The following is an 18,064-nucleotide window of genomic DNA, read 5'->3' on the forward strand; positions in this document are numbered from 1 at the left end:
CACTGCGTTTGAAAGACTGGAGATCATAGGCAGCAGGAAATACAGACAGAGGGAGACAGTTCCAGAGCTGACCTGTTGCATAAATGAAAGACTGGGAGTAACGGTTAACTCTTGCATTAGAGAGTTGGACAGAAAAAGGATGAGAGTTTGCTGCCAGACGGGTGCTACGCGCCCGTCGTAGAGGTGGAGGAATGCAAGCAGACAGTTCAGAGGAGCAGTGACCATTAAAGTAGCGATAGAAAAGAGATAAAGATGCAACAGTGCGGCGAAGAGACAGAGGTTGAAGGGAGTCAGTAAGAGGAGGAGAGTTAATGAGACGAATAGCCTTTGACTCCACCCTATTGAGAAGAGCTGTATGAGGGGAGCCTCCCCACACATGAGAGTTGTACTCCACACAGGGGCGGATAAAACCCCTGTATAGAGTCAACAGTTGTGCAGGGGTAAAGAAAGAGCGGAGTCGGCATAGCACACCCAATCTCTTGGAAGCAGATTTTACAAGAGATGTAATATGATCTTTCCAAGATAAGTCCCGAGTAAATGAAACCCCAAGCATGTTCAAGGATGATGCAGGATTAAGCTGAATATTATTAAACATTAGTGGGTATACCTGTGGAAGATTTTGTCGGGTTGAAAGGTGTAAGAACTGAGTCTTAGATGCATTAAAGAGAACCATATTATTTTTACCCCAGTCAGAGATACGAGCCAAGTCAGACATTAGGTGTGCCATAGCCTCATCCCTTGTCTGTTGAAGTAACTGTTGAGATGGGCGTTGCGGGAACCGAATGGAAAGGTGAAGGGTGGAGTCATCAGCGTATGAGTGGATAGGGTTAGATGTACAGCTTAGAAGATCATTGATGAATAAAAGGAAGAGAGTTGGTGATAGGACAGAGCCCTGAGGAACACCACTGTTGATAGATCTAGGAGAAGAACGATGGCCGTCTACAACAGCGGCTATAGAACGACCAGAAAGGAAGCTAGCGATGAAGGCACAGATAGAAGGATAGAAACCGTAGGAGGGCAGTTTGGAAATTAAAGATTTATGCCAGACTCGATCGAAAGCCTTTGAGATGTCAAGTGCAATGGCAAAGCTTTCGCCAAAGTCCCGAAAGGAGGATGACCAGGAGTCTGAAAGGTAGGTGAGAAGATCGCCAGTGGAGCGTCCCCTGACGGAACCCATACTGACGATCGGAAAGAAGGTTGTGATAGGAAAGATGCCTTAAAATTTTTCTATTAAGAATGGACTCGAAAACTTTTGAAATACAGGACGTTAAAGCAATTGGACGATAGTTGGAGGGTTGGGAGTGGTCACCCTTCTTTGGGACTGGCTGAATGAGAGCAAACTTCCAGCAAGAAGGAAAGGTACAAGTTGACAGACAAAGACGAAAGAGTTTGCCTAGGCAGGGTGTAAGCACAGAAGCACAGTTCTTGAGAACAACAGGAGGGACCCCATCAGGCCCATATGCCTTGTTAGTACTGAGGCCAGTGATGGCAGAAAATACATCAACTGAAGAAATTTTAATGTCAGCCATGAGGAAGTCAGAGGGGGGAAGTGATGGAGGAACAGCACCGGAATCGTCTAAGGTAGAATTGGAGGAGAAAGTCTGTGTGAAGAGATCTGCTTTATCAGTAGAAGAAATAGCTACAGAACCATCAGAGTAGAAAAGAGGAGGGAAGGATGATGAGGTAAAGTTGTTAGAAAGATTTTGGCAAGATGCCAGAAGGAGCGGGAAGAATTCGAGTTGGAGAGTTGAGAGCATTTAGTATGGATGAAATTATTTTTAGTAGAGCGAAGAACAGACTTAGCACGATTCCGGGCAGAAACGTAAAGATGATGTGATTCAGGGGTGGGATGGCTCCGGTACCTTTTGTAGGCCCTCTCCTTGTTGCGGACAGCATTAGAACAAGCGTGATTAAACCAAGGCTTTCTTGCGTTAGTCAGAGGATATGAGAAAGGAATGTATGCTTCCATGCCCGAGAGAATAACCTCCGTAATGCGCAAGGCACACTCAGATGGCTCACGGCCATGGAAGCAATAATCATTCCAGGGAAAATCAAAGAAGTACTGCCTGAGGGCCTCCCAGTTCGCGGCTCCAAAATGCCACAGACGACGTTTCCCTGGAGGGTCCACAGGCCGTGCCGGAGTGATAGGACAGGTTAAGGTAATAAGGTTGTGATCGGAGGAGCCCAACGGAGAGAAAAGATTAACAGAGTAAGCAGAAGGATTAGTTGTGAGGAAGAGGTCAAGTATGTTGGAGCTCTCTCCAAGGCGGTCAGGGATACGGGTAGGGTGCTGTACAAGCTGCTCTAGGTCATTAAGGATAAAAAAGATGTAGGCTTGTTCACCAGGTGGATCCGTGAAAGGAGAGGAGAGCCAAAGGTGGTGGTGAACATTGAAATCTCCAAGAATGGAGATTTCAGAGAAAGGAGAAATGGATAGAATGTGTTCCATCGTAGAAGTAAGATAGTCGAAGAATTTTTGATAGTCAGTAGAATTAGGGGATAAGTAAACAGCACAGATATATTTAGTCAGAGAATGACAGGAAAGCCGAAGCCAGAGTGTGGAGAATTCAGAAGAATCAAGTTCAGGAACACGAGAGCAAGATAAGTCGTAGCGTATATATACACAACAGCCACCTTTGGCTTTGAAATGAGTATAGAGAAAGTAGGAGGATACAGAAAAGGGTTTGCTGTCAGTTGCCTCAGACAGCTGAGTCTCCGTTAGAAAAAGAAGGTGAGGTTTAGAGGAGGAGAGGTGGTGCTCAACAGAGCGAAAGTTAGAGGAAAGGCCGCGAATGTTGCAGAAATGAAGAAGAAGAGAGTCAGACAGTGGTTCCAGGCACCTTGAGTCATCACCGGGAGAGGGGCAGATGGTGGGGGCATTTATGGTCACCCCCCCCTGGGGACTCCGAGGCTTGATAAAACGACGCCATTTTGGGTAAATTTTGAATAGGAAGTGTAGTGTGTACTGTGCATGTAGTTTGGTGAAGATAGTTAGAGAAATTTGTACTGGAGAGCATGCTGGCCTACTCTCTGTGTAACTGAGACACTGAAAAAGTTCAGCAAAGGGGGATGGTCAGGAACTAGTCCTGAGGGCTGATGAAACGGGAGCTCCAGCACTCCCTGTCATCAGCTTTCCATCCACCTCGGGAGTACTGCCCTGCTCGACTGGTGCTACAGTCTACTCCTACCATACTCCTAACATACCATTAACATACTATTATCTCTCTCTCTCTCTCTCTCTCACACACACACACACACACACACACACAAAGGTCGACATTACAGCAACAGTTTACGGGTGATTGGCCCTTAATTACAAACACAGGTAATACCACAATACAGGTAATTGAGTAACAGTATTCGGGTAACCGCGGCGAGCAGGGGACGTGGGAATACTGGAATTGAGGGTCATTTTTCTATACCGTAACTCCTTTTCTGTACCGATTTATTTTGCTCATCACACCTAGGTATCCTCTTCTTTGTTTTTGATGCCAAGGTTAATTTGCTTTATTTTCGTAACTGTTTCGTGACTTCTTTTTTTTAAGGTAATCCAGGTGTGATTAGGTACAGGTAAGCCAAGACAGGTGAGCTAGATTAAATAGGATCACCGTGTATGAATGAGGGTATGCAAGTGTCGCATTGATATCAGTCTACACTCAAAAATTTTATACCTGATGACAAAGGAAGGTGTTATGTGTTTTTTTTTTTATGATAGTACTATGAAACACACACACACACACACACACACACACACACACACACACACACACACACACAAAGACCGTAAGGAGGAATAAGAAATAATATAAGGCAGGTCATTATGTTGGGAAAGGATTGTGTGAAAACTTTTGCTTCTGGCTGTAAAGGTACGGGTGAATGGGACTAATTAATGCTGTACACCTGGACAGGATAAGGTATAGCCGTGTGTGTGTGTGTGTGTGTGTGAGAGAGAGAGAGAGGGAGATAGAGTGTCCCTTCCCCCCACACACACTCATTCTAATCCACAACATTGCATTCAAGAGAGACTTACATCCCCTCTTCTTCCTCCTCATCTTCTCCTCTTCTTTTCTTCCCAGTTCTTCCTCCTCTTCTTCTTATCCTCTTCTTCCTTTTTCCTCCTCTTCTTCCTCCTTTCTCTTCTTTCCTTATTCTTTCTCCCCCTCCCCAGTTTGTTTCCTTTTTCAATCGCTTATAATTTGCATTCTCTCTCTCTCTCTCTCTCTCTCTCTCTCTCTCTCTCTCTCTCTCTCTCTCTCTCTCTCTCTCTCGTTATCTTTCCCCTTTTCAACGCCCTTACTCTTTCCCTCTTCTATTTTTCCCTATTCTTCCTTCTTTTCCTCCTTCGTTTCATTATTTCCTCCCTTCGTCCCCTCTCTTCCCCTCCCACGTATACTAGAGCAGATGTAGATAGATAGATAGATAGAAAGATAGGTAGATAGATGGATAAATAGGTTGATAATGAGATGGATACCAGATAGAAAACGACAGATAATTGGACAGGTAGAAATTGATAATAGGTAGATAGGTAGGTAGGTAGGTAGACATCATAGTTAAGTAGATAGATTTGTAGATAGATAGAAACATGGGTAGATAGCGATTTGAGAGCTCTAAGGTAATGTTATGTAATGGGACTAATGAAAGGTAAGCAACAGGTGGTATTGGAAGGGTTAAGCCCCTGGGTTATGTAGATTTTTTTTCCTGAGGGTTTTGTGGGGTGAACTCTGCTACACCACACCCATGAGAGAGAGTAGATAGATAGATAGATAAACAGACAGACACATAGATAGATAGGTAGATAGATAAAATAATTCTTTGATTGGATGGTTGTCTGGTATTTCGTGTTGCATTTGTTATTTCTTTCCTTCAGTCCCTCTACGTCTTTTCTTTTTCTTTATATTTTTTTTTGCTACCACCAGACGATTTTACTCAGCTTGGGAGGCACGCTTAGAACTGCAGAGGTCATATAGCCTTCCTTGATCCCTTCGCAAGTTGGGGGTTTTCTCAGAGCTAAAGAAAACCGTCTGGAGGTAGGAAGAAGGATCAGTATAAGGTATAATTTGTACTTTTCTTTATCTCTGCCTTCCTCGACTCCTACCTTACCACTCACCACCAGCTTCACTTCCACCTTGCCTCACCACCCCTGCCACCCCTACCCTGCCTATGCCTGTGATTCACCCCTCCTTGCCTTGCCACCCCCTGCCTCACTGCTCAGCTGTCTCACCCCTCTGCCTCTCCTTGTAACTCATCATTCTTGCCTCACCCCTCCTAGTCTCACCATCCCTGCCATGTCCCTGCCTATCCTGTGACACACCCCTTATAACCTCTCCTTCTGCCTCACCCCTGCCACTCCCATCACCACCCCCTGTCTCACTCCCTTCTTTTTCCCTTCACTTCCCCTTCCTGTTTCTCCCTTCCCCTTGCCCCTGCCTCGCTCCCACTTTCTTCCCGTCCCTCCCTCAACTTCCCCCTTTCCCCTCCCCCTGCCTCATCCCCCTCTTTCTCCCTTCCCCTCCCCCCTTCCCCCTCATCTAATCACTACCTATCATCACGACTCAGCAATCAGCACGACCTGTGTCCGACTTGTAAATACTCGATAATGCAACATGGCACTTTCAGTATGAAATTGGTGGAGTCTGTTTATTTCTTATTTTTACTTATTTGGTTTTGTGTGGTTATTTCGAGGTTTATTATTATTATTATTATTATTATTATTATTATTATTACTGTATTACTCGTATTGTTATTATTATTATTATTATTATTATTATTATTATTATTATTATTATTATTATTACTGTATTACTCGTATTGTTATTATTATTATTATTATTATTATTATTATTATTACTGTATTACTCGTATTGTTATTATTATTATTATTTTTATTATTATTATTATTATTGTTGTTGTTATTGTCATTAGAGTGAGTTTCTCTCATTCAGGGAAAGAAACTTATGACTGTATGATTTTGTTCTGAGAGAGAGAGAGAGAGAGAGAGAGAGAGAGAGAGAGAGACAGAGACAGAGAGAGAGACAGAGAGAGAGAGAGAGAGAGAGAGAGGGCACAGCTCAACATTTTCAGACTTGCTTTTGGGATATTCTGAAAATATGCCAGTATTGCAATATAGTCATTCTGAAAATTACTGGTATTGCAATAAGTAGTGAGATAATTCCAGTCCTTATATGTGTGTGTGTGTGTGTGTGTGTGTGTGAGTGTGTGTGTGTGTGTGTGTGTGTGTGTGTGTGTGTGTGTGTGTGTGTGTGTCTTTTTCGACTCTTCTCACTTTCAACCTTCACCCTCGTCGACATTTTAAAAACTCCCATGATTTTTTTTTTTTCTCTTTCGTCAGTGAACCATCCATGCATCTTTCCACTTAACCTTCGTCTTCGCTTATAATGCTGTCATGGATGGATCCCCCCCCCTCTCTCTCTCTCTCTCTCTCAGTATATCTATATGCCAGTTTATCTATCTATCTGTCTGTCTGTATCTATCTGCCTGTCAGCTGATCTCGTCTTCCCTTTCATTTCTGTCGCTGCTTCTCTCTCTCTCTCTCTCTCTCTCTCTCTCTCTCTCTCTCTCAGTAAAAGATGACTTAAAGCTGAAGGAAATGAATGTAAATAGTGGTGATCAAAACCCAGAGAAGACTGATGGCCCGTTTTCTAAGAAGTGGCTTGGCTTGTTATTTAGAGGGTGGCTTTTAAAAAAAATGTGAATTTTGAGATGAGGATAGATAGATTGATAGATAGATAGATAGGTTGGTAGGTAAATAGGTAGGTAGGTAGATAGATAGATTCATGGGTAGGTAGATGGATATATAGGTAGGTAGGTTGATTGTTAGGTTGACAGGGAGAGGGATAGATGGATAGATAGATAGATTCTTAGGTCCATAGGTGGGTAGAGAGGGAGGTAGATAGACGATTATTTAGATGAATATAATATTGATTGATAGATAAAAAGTTAAGGTAAGTAGATAAATGAATGATAGATAGATAGATAGTTTTATTGACTGATAGATATACTGTACATAGACAGATAGGCAAATATAGAAATAGATAAAAACTAATTATCAGTTAACAAATAGATAGACAGATAGTTATATTGATCGATTTGTTTAATAGATAAAGAAGATGATGTGTTGCACGATAGATTCTCTCTCTCTCTCTCTCTCTCTCTCTCACACACACACACACACACACACACACACACACACACACACACACACACACACACACACACACACACACACACACACACACACACACACACACACACCTGGGGGCCATGAAAGGAAGAGCTGCAAGCGTTGTGTGTGTTTAAGCCATCCTTTCGCGGTTTGTGACTGCCTTACCTCACACTCACTGGCTGGACAAATAACTGACTGGCTGACTGACTGACTGACTGACTAACTGACTGATCGACTGACTGACTGACAGACTGACTGACTGATTGACTGACTGACTGACAGACTGACTGACTGACTTCCTATAGGGATGTGGGAAGTTTTTATATCAATAACAAAAAATAATAATAATAATAGTAGTAGTAGGAGTAGTGGTAGTGGCGGTAGTAGTGGCAGTAGTAGTAGTAGTAGTAGCAGTAGTGGTAAAGTTTGAAAAATTAATGAGACAACACATAAAAAATTTATTCACATCAAGACTGAACCCAAATAAAGCTTTTTTTGGGGGGAGGGGATTTTTTTCTGTAATTATCGCCGTTTATCATATATTTTTATCATTATTTTTATCTAGTGACGTGTCCCTTCTATTTTCAGCTTCATTCCTACCCCCATTTCTCATTTATTATTATTTTTTCTTTATTATTTATTTATTTATGTCTTATGATTAATGTTAACTTTTTCTTTTGCCTGTCCTATTCGTGTGGATCTGTGCCTAACCTTCTGTATTTATTTTTATATATGTAACGAATGTGTGTGTGTGTGTGTGTGTGTGTGTGTGTCTCTCTCTCTCTCTCTCTCTCTCTCATCGTCCACCCCGTGTTCTTGTATTCACCCTGTTCTTCATCTGTCTCTTCCTACCCCTTCCTTTTATCTCCTTTTATCTATCTCCCTTTTCTCTCACTCTATCTCTCCCTCTTCCCTTGCCTCACTATCTCTTCATTTTCCTCCTTTCTACCTCCATCTCATTTCCATTCCCTCCCATGCCTACATTTTCCCTGTCTCCTCCTCCTCTAGTCTTTTCTCTCTTATCGCACACCCATCTCTTTTCCTCCTCCTCCTCATCATCATCGTCCTCCTCCTCTTCCTCCTCCTCCTCCTCCCTGTCCATCATCATAGTCTAACTTGGTCAACATTTGCATAATCTTTCCCACCCTCCCTCCTCCCCTCCCCTCCCCACCTTTCCCCTCCCCTCCCCTCCTTTCCTCTTTCTCCCTCTTTCCTTGACTTTCATTTCTCTTCCCATTACTTTCCTCCCTTCACTTTTTCTTCTAACTCATCTCTCTTTATCCATCACTCCCCCTGCTCTTCCCCTCTTCCCTCCTCTCTCTTACTCCGTCCCCGTTCCCTCTTTCCCTCCCCTACACACCACATCGTCCTCTCTCTCTCTCTCTCTCTCTTTCTCTCTCTCTCTTTCTCCCGATTTTTTTTTTTCTTGATTGCCTGTCTCCAAAAATTACTTGATTATTAATTCTGACTCTTGCATACATTACGAATTAATATCAGATGTTACAGCTTTAAATGAAAATTGGAGAGAGAGAGAGAGAGAGAGAGAGAGAGAGAGAGAGAGAGAGAGAGAGAGAGAGAGAGAGAGGTTCACCAGTCAAAGAAGGTTGTACATAATCAGAGGGAGAGAGAGAGATTCACCAGCCAAAAATGGTCTAAATCCTCACAACGAATCCTTTAGCCCCTTCAGTACGAGTCCCTGGGCTGAGGAAAATTGTGCGGGGATAATAAGAATAAAAAATAAAAATAAAAATATTGTATCATCGATCGGAAGGGGTTGAGTACATTTGTAATATCTGCTGTACTTAAAGGGATTGTGTACATTTGTAATATCTGCTCTACTTGTGCTCTCATTTGCCGTACGTGATGTATGTTGTAATTGTCATTCTTGTACATCATTACAGTAACACCTCTCTGTAATTACATCACTGGGGTGTTAATTATGCCTATTAGTGCACAAATTACCCCCAGGACTTAATGACCAGGTAATTTACGTATACAGTACTTGAAGGTAATATAGATAGATAGATAGATAGATAGATAGACAGGTAGGTAAATAGATAGATTGATAGAAGGATGGATGATATCAGATAGAAGGATAGATGGATGGATGGATGATAGAAGATAGGAGGTAGATAGATAGATACCGGTAGATTGATAGATAGATAGATAATAAGAGGTAGTGGAGCCATCAGCGGAGTTATTAGGAGTGAAAATGTGGTCGCTGAGAAATAAAATACAGACGGGTGGATTGATTATTGATTTATTAATAGGTGTCTTTATTTGGTTAGTGATGGTGGTGGTGTGGTGGTGTCTCTCTCTCTCTCTCTCTCTCTCTCTCTCTCTCAGAATCTATTAACTACTTCCTCAGTGATGATGTCTCTATTAATATTAATTTACCTAACGTTTGGAGAGAGAGAGAGAGAGAGAGAGAGAGAGAGAGAGAGAGAGAGAGAGAGAATTAACAAGACAAGTTAGTTAATTTTTATTGGATGGCAAAAGAGTCGAGATGATAATAATGATGATGATGATGATGATAGAGAGAGAGAGAGAGACATAGTGGTGGTGCTTTTGTCCGTCGCCTCTGCCGCTTATACAGTATATAAGAATGACATACAAAGGATGATATTATGACACCCTACATGCACTCTGCCTAACGAGGTGAAGATACACACACACACACACACACACACACACACACACACACACACACACACACACACACACACACACACACACTTGCTTTTTCGTTCACTTTCACTCACTCACCTACTCTCAGATAGATAGATAGATAGATAGACAGATAGATAGAGAGAGAGAGAGAGAGAGAGAGAGTTAATCCTTGCATTATAACTTCATCTTTTATAAATCCCGACAGTAATTCTTAAGTACTTCCCGTTTTTCGGTCTTATTTTACATCTCTCTCTCTCTCTCTCTCTCTCTCTCTCTCTCTCTCTCTCTCTCTCTCTCTCTCTCTCTCTCTCTCTCTCTCTCTCTCAACCTACCTACCTACCTGTGTATCTCTCAATCTACCTCAGTGCCTGTCTGCCTATGTATATGGCTAGCTATCTGTATATTTACCTGCCCGCCTACCTTAATTCCCATTCACCTGTCCATTTATCTATCAATATTTCTCTCTCTACATCCCTTCCTACCAGTAAACTTGTCCATCTGTCTACCCCTTCACCTGTCTATTCACTTATCTATCTACCCGTCTATCTACTTCATGGCGCTTACACACACTCTCTCTCTCTCTCTCTCTCTCTCTCTCTCTCTCTCTCTCTCTCACACACACACACACACACACACACACACACACACACACACACACACACACACACACACACACACACCGCTCGCTGGTGCAGTGGTAACGTTCTCGCTTGCCAACTGGTGGACGGGAGTTCGCGCCTCGCTCAGGTTGCGAAAAGTTTCACTGACGAAGTGGGTGGTTACTGTCCCCCTTGAGCAAGGGGACGGGTGTGTGCTTGTGTGAAGGTCACAGCCTTGCCCTTAGATCGGACTATATGAGCTCTCAGCTCCCTTCCGGGAGGGTAAAAGCTGACGATCACGACCATCAAGTGATCCTGACCGACCCGGTGAATTACACACACACACACACACACACACACACACACACACACACACACACACACACACACACACACACACACACACACACACACACACACACACACACACACACACACACACACACACACACACACACACACGTAAAATCCCTACATCCTTCCTCCCACCTTTTCTTCTTATCTTTTAATTCAGTGTCTCAAGAAACTGCAGACACCAAGCGAATAACAAGAAGGTAAAAGTTAAGTTAGCCGAGGATCCTGACCTCTCTTGACCTCTGCGCCATTCTTTCACCGCCGGGTCCTTAGTGGGAAACTTTATAAGGTCAGAGGAAAAAAAAAGACGCACTCAGTATTCGATTAAAAAAAAAAAAAAAATTGTAGAGAGAGACACAGAAAGAGAAAGTGACAACCCTCGTTTATTTATTTATTTAACGTATATATTTTAATTTATTTTGCTACAGTGAATATAAATAGAAAGCACGTTCTCGGGGTCCATTTCTCCACCTATGTACCCACAAATTCAACTCCACACGCCACCAAGCGGGTCACCTGTACCCACCGGTTGTTTTCCTGTATAGTGTGGCTGATACCCTCGTGTGTGAAATGTTTTGTGATAATTCCTGAGTTTTGTGAGTTATTTGGCAGTCTCATTCAGGGCCCGGATGTGAAAATGTATTAAATGTAGTCAGGGCCATGATTATCACTATACAAGATTAGTGACATTAAAAAAACTCGACCTCGACGGTGGGTATCGGTGTCGAGTGGGTGACGTGCCTGAGCGTTGCGTCCTGGGTTGGTACATGAACTGCTGGACCTCAGGGAACAGACTCACACGACCTGCATACATAAGTGAGTCGCCTGGGAGAGTGTGCTTGGATGCGATTCGGAAAAAATTGATTAGGTTGTCGACTTGAAGTGTTGAGTGTGACCTCGAAGGGGGTCTCTCTCTCTCTCTCTCTCTCTCTCTCTCTCTCTGATGACATTTTCCTGTCACATTCGTCTCATTCAAAAGAAATCACAAATTGTATAAAGGAGACAAGGAAAAAACATTAAATAAAACTATGCAAATAAATTCTAGATAACTACACCGTGAATGTGCATGAAATAAATTAGTTATGGCTGGAAATTCGTATAGTTTATTCATGAAGTATTTATTTATTTATTATTTTGAGGGTGGAAATAAATTACTGCTTGGGGTGAGGGTGATTGTGGGGTGGATTTTCTTTGCATGGTGTTAAATTCTTTCTTGTTTAGAGAGAGAGAGAGAGAGAGAGAAGCAAGATCCAAGGAAAACCTTTCCTCTGTTCGTATTTTGATATGCAAATCGAGTGCATTTTTTTTTTTTTCACATCGACTTGTATTTTCGTTTCCTAGTATGGAGGTTGGTGTGGAGGGGGGGGGCACTTTTTTTTTTTTTTTTTTTTTTTTTTTTTGGGGGGAACGTGATGGTAGATCTTAGTTTTTTTTTTGTCCTCCATTTTCATATGTCTATCCTTCGATTTTTTTTTTTTTTTTTTAGGGAGAAGGAAATAGGGATGATGGTGTGTGTGTGTGTGTGTGTGTGTGTGTGTGTGTGTGTGTGTGTGTGTGTGTGTGTGTGTGTAATATCAGCCACTTGCGACAGATGAGGTGAAGTGAGGTGAGGAGGTGAGGTGAGATGAATTTGGGTGGGATAAGGTGAGGTGAAGTTGGGTGAGATGAGATGAGGTGAGGTGAGGTGAGGCGACGTTGGGTAAGATGAGGTGAAGTGAGGTGAGGTGAGGTGAAGTGAGGTGAGGTGAGGTGATCGGTGTGGAGAAAGTATCGGGGTGAAGGGCCAATGCGACTGGTGTGACTGTGATGGATGGCCTAGGCTCGGAGGGGTGGTGCTGGCTGGCGGGTCACACACAGTAGCACACACACATCACAGTATTATAACACACACACACACACACACACACACACACACACACACACACACACACACACACACACACACCATATTGCAGTGATCAAGGCTATGGGGATAGAAGATGTAAATAGCAATGATATATATTTACAAACACATCATCAGCTCAAGTAAAAAATAAAAATAAGGTCAGTTGAATTCAATGGTCAGTCCTTTTTATAACAGTTAAAGTGATCTATGTAAATTAAGGAAGGTGCATGGTTTAATGTTTAGGAGAAAAATAAAGGGGGTGACCCAGATATAGGCTAGTGAGATAGCCACCACATCACATCACATTACACCACAGTACATCACATCACATTAAATGAAAGCACATCACATCACATCACATCACATCACATTACATCACATCAGCACACGAGGGCGATTAGATGACAGTAGGGTCGTAAAGTCAATCAAAGAAGTCATTAGTCCCCAGGTAGGGCCTCTTACCTGTCCCACACCACACCTTATTGGTATTAGGAGGGAAAGGTGTGTGTGTGTGTGTGTGTGTGTGTGTGTGTGTGTGTGTGTGTGTGTGTGTGTAAGAGAGAGAGAGAGAGAAAGAGAGAGAGAGAGAGAAGTGCAGTCGTGTGTTACGGGGTATGGCACTAGACTGCTAACACACACACACACACACACACACACACACACACACACACACACACACACACACACGGCTACCCATATTACGCCCAGCTGTATATGGGAATGTCGTAATGGGTGGCTGTGTAGGTCTTGTGATAGCGAGAGAGAGAGAGAGAGAGAGAGAGAGAGAGAGAGAGATTCTGGGCATAGAAAAAACAGCTCATTCCCTGTAGCCAAGTGTTTCTCCCAGGTACAGTAAATAAATAAAAACGGAAGTCCTCATTTACCCTCACTTGTCACCACATGGGTACCAATACAAAATAGTTTTTATATGCTGATATTAGTCATTATTATTATATGTTATTATTAGTGTTATTATCAATTTTACTACTACTACTGCTGCTACCACTACAACTACTACTACTGCTGCTGCTGCTGCTGCTGTCATTATTATTATTATTATTTTATTATTATTATTAATATTATTATTATTATTATTATCATCCAGTCTTAGCCAGCAACAACTTCTAAATCCTAACACTCCTCTTCTTTCCATTTCAGGTCAGGTAAGTGGCACGTGACAGTACTGGCAGTGGAAGTACCCTAAGTGGCAGGTGTTGGCACAGAAGTTAAGTGTCAGGTGGTGTCAGAAATGGTGTCAAGTGGCAAAAAAAGTAAGTGACACCATTTAAAAGTCAGACCTAAGCATTGTGTTATAGTGTGTTAAATTCTGACACAAACACCGTATGTACAGTATTGTGTTAAATTCTGACCAACACCGTATACTGTATATTGTGTTAAATTCTGACCAACACCGTATATATTGTGTTAAATTCTGACCAACACCGTATATATTGTGTTAAATTCTGACACAAACACCGTATATATTGTGTTAAATTCTGACCAACACCGTATATATTGTGTTAAATTCTGACACAAACACCGTATATATTGTGTTAAATTCTGACACAAACACCGTATATATTGTGTTAAATTCTGACACAAACACCGTATTATATTGTGTTAAATTCTGACAAACACTTTATTATATTGTGAAGGAGGGAAGGGGAGAGGGTGGGGCAGAGGGGAAGGAGAAGTAAGGGAGGATGGGAAAGGGAGGGAGGTAGGGAGAAAAAGGGAGTAGAATAAGGAGGGACAGGGATGGGGATAGGAGAAGGGAGAAAGTGATTGATTAATGGATAGACGGATGGATAGTGACGTATGTATGGGAGGGACATACACACTGATGGATGGATGGATGGCAGAGGTGAATATAGATAGAGGAAGAAGTGTATGGATGGTTGTATATTCAATCTGTTTGAATGGTTAGAAGGTATGCCTGGAGATGGATGGATAGATAGATAGTTGGATGGATGGATAGGTAGATGGATGGATGGATGATTGGTATTAAGATTAAAGGTGAATTGATTACTATAAAAAATGAAAATGGATGGTTTAAACGTATACTTTGATAATGGTGGATAAAATATAGCAATCAGTTTTTCCTTTTTAATATATATACTTAGATACATTTACATATACTCAACGGTAAGGATAACAATTGTGCTTCTCACCCCTACACACGCTCCATCTGTCTCCACCAATCTATCTGTTCACCATCTGTTCACCATCCATTCATCTCCATCCGTCCATCAGCTTACCATCTGTTCATCTTGCCCTCACTATTGTATTCACCTTATTTAATTCATTATTTTTATATTTATTTCTGTTTCACATTCGGTAACGGGAGAAATATAAGTAAATAAAGTTTTGATATATGGATGGATATATGGATTTTGTACGATGAGTGGATGGTGCTATGAAGGATGGGTGAAGATGGATGGAGGAATGTTGCATGAGGGAGGGCAGTAAAAATAATATCCTTGGCCGTGTATGCAAATGTATCTACGGAGAGAGAGAGAGAGAGAGAGAGAGAGAGAGATCACCCTAGTAACTTCCAGACGCCTACGACTCTCAGATAAACAAAACCACCTGGCTTTACCTGCAATTAAATACTAACTAGAGCTGTTCCGGCCATGAGAGGGGTTAATGGGGACAGTATTGACACTCTTAGGCTCCTATGACTCACTCAGCTGAATAAAATTGTCTGGCTTTAGTAGAAATAATTTAATGCTGGAATTGTTGCTGCGAGTGATGCTGTTTTATGCTTGTCTGTCTAATATACCTCTCTCTCTCTCTCTCTCTCTCTCTCTCCTCCTTCCTTCGCTCCCTCCCGCACCCCCTCTTTCCCTCCAAGTCCTTTTTCCTTTCTCTTCCTCTCACTCATCCCTCTCTCTCTGTTCTACATTTTATTTCCCTCCCTCTCCTCCCCTCCCCCCCCAGTCTTTTCCCCTCCCCCTCCCAACTTTGGCATATCACCTACCTTCTTACCCTTCACAGTCCCCTCCCCCCTCTTCTCCCCTACCCCTCCTTCTTTTCCTCCCTCCCATCCCGCCTCACTTTACATTCATCCCCAACCCATCTCTCCTCCTTATTATCCGGCAACCTTTCCTCCACTCCTTCTCTCCCCTCTCTCTCACTTTTCTCTCTCTCTTTTTTTTCTCTCTCTTCCTTTCTCTCATTCCACGTACTTCTTATCCTTTCCCCATCTTTTCCCTGCCTCATTTCCTTATTCTCCTATTCTTAGTACACACTCATTTCGTCATATCCCTCTTCTATTCACTCTCATTCCCCACGCACCCATCCATCCATCCATCCATCCATTCATTCATTCATCCATCCATCCATCCATCCATCCATCCATCCATCCATCCATCCATCCATCCATCCATCCACCTACCAATGCACCCACCCACTTCCCATCTCCGCCCCACTCCCACTCGTCCTCTGTCCCCCTTTCCCTATTTCTCATTTGTCCTCCGCCTCACTCCCTCTCTTCTCCCATTTCCGTATCCTTCACCCCCCTCTCTTCCTTTCCCTCCCTCATCATCCCTCCCACCTTCTCACTTTCATTACGTCACTCTCCCTTTCGCTCACACACACATCAGTCTCTATTTTCCCCATGTACACCTCTCCTCTTTCTCTTTTCTTCCCCTCCTCCCCCTCCCCCATCCTCGCTCATATCCCCCACCTCTCTCTTTCGTTCCCCCTCCAGCCTCCTCTCTCTCTCGTTCTCCCTCAGTCCTCCTCTATCTCATTTTCTCTCCCACTCGTCTCTTATCTCCTCCCCTCCTCTCTTTCATTCCCCTCTTTTTCTTCCTCCCCTTTCCATCTCACATTTCCCCTTTCACCCCTCTCTCTCATTTCCCTCCTCATTTTCTCATATACGCTCTCCCCCTCTTTCTCCTTCCCTGTTTCATTCCTTCAGACTTTTCACTCTCTTCCGTCTCACCTCTATCCCAGCCACCCTTTCACCCCCACCCACACCACCCACTCATCCCCGCCTTCTCCACCTCCACCCACCCTCTCCACCCAATACGCAAGGGCAAAGCTGAAGTGTCTCTATATAAAAGCGAAGGCCCCCCCCTACGTTAAGTCTTTGTTATTATTTACACTCCTTTGCCATATGCGGACGTTCCTTAGCTATATATGTGCGTTTTTTTTAAGTGGATTTGGCCAACTCCCTTGAGGACTGGGATGAGGCCTATTGAGCTTGCTAATCCGGCTTTGTGTGTGTGTGTGTGTGTGTGTGTGTAGTGATTTGGCTATTTTTCAGTAAATCCGCCTTCTCTTCCTGCTTCTTCCTAGGTGTGGTGGTGGCACAGGTCAAGGAGTTTTATGTTATTATTATTATCATTGTTATTATTATTACTGTTATTATTGTTATTATTATTATTATTATTATTATTATTATTATTATATTATTATTATGATGATGATGATGATTATTATTATTATCGTTATTATCAGCAGCAGCAGCACATAAATCTGTCTCCGGCTACCCCTCCCCCCAAGGGTCAACTCCCCATCCACTTATTTTAGCCCAGGGACCTATTATCCCCGTGGAACAACTTCTTCCATATGTACTTATTTTCCATCTTGGACATCTTCCCTCTTATACATTTACCCTATGAACGTCTTTCCCTGTGGACCTAATCTCCCCATGGACCTGGTTTCTCAGTGGGCCGATTTTTACCCCTGTGGATCTGTTTCGCCCATGGACCCGTCTTCCCCATGAAAATATATTCCCCAAGTTTTTTTTTTATGGATCAGTTTCCGTTTGGCAATTGTATAAAATAAATCGCTTTTTCGTTTTATTAAAGAGATTAAATATTTTCATCCAGTGACCTCACGTATATTGTTGTTGTTGTTGTTGTTCCACGTTCGTTTGAATCCTGAACCCGGTGGACTGCAGACTTAGGTTGCCCTTGTCCTGTTTACCTTCCTCCTTTCGTGGGATAGGGAAGTAGTTGGGGGACGTCTGTATAACCAGGAAGTTGATCCGGCCGGTAATATCAATGCCACCTCACGAAGGCTCCCCTTTCCAGCACCTCTTATAGTTACGTTTAGGAGATACAACCTCAGGGATAAGGGATTGAATCGGAAGGCTGCCAGAGATCGAGCAGTGTACGGGTAAGTTTCTCCAAAGCTGAATAAAATCGTCTGAAACAGGAAAAATAATCGTAAAGGAGATTATCGTTGGGATTGGGTGATGATGATGACGATGATGATGATGATGATGATGATGATGATGATGATTATTATTGCCATCGTCGTATATAAAATGTGTGTGTGTGTGTGTGTGTAATTCACCGGGTCGGTCAGGATCACTTGATGGTCGTGATCGTCAGCTTTTACCCTCCCGGAAGGGAGCTG

This window comes from Coenobita brevimanus, chromosome 1 (assembly GCF_032717465.1).
Source record: "Coenobita brevimanus isolate Jiangsu-jjx chromosome 1, ASM3271746v2, whole genome shotgun sequence".
Taxonomy (NCBI): domain Eukaryota; kingdom Metazoa; phylum Arthropoda; class Malacostraca; order Decapoda; family Coenobitidae; genus Coenobita; species Coenobita brevimanus.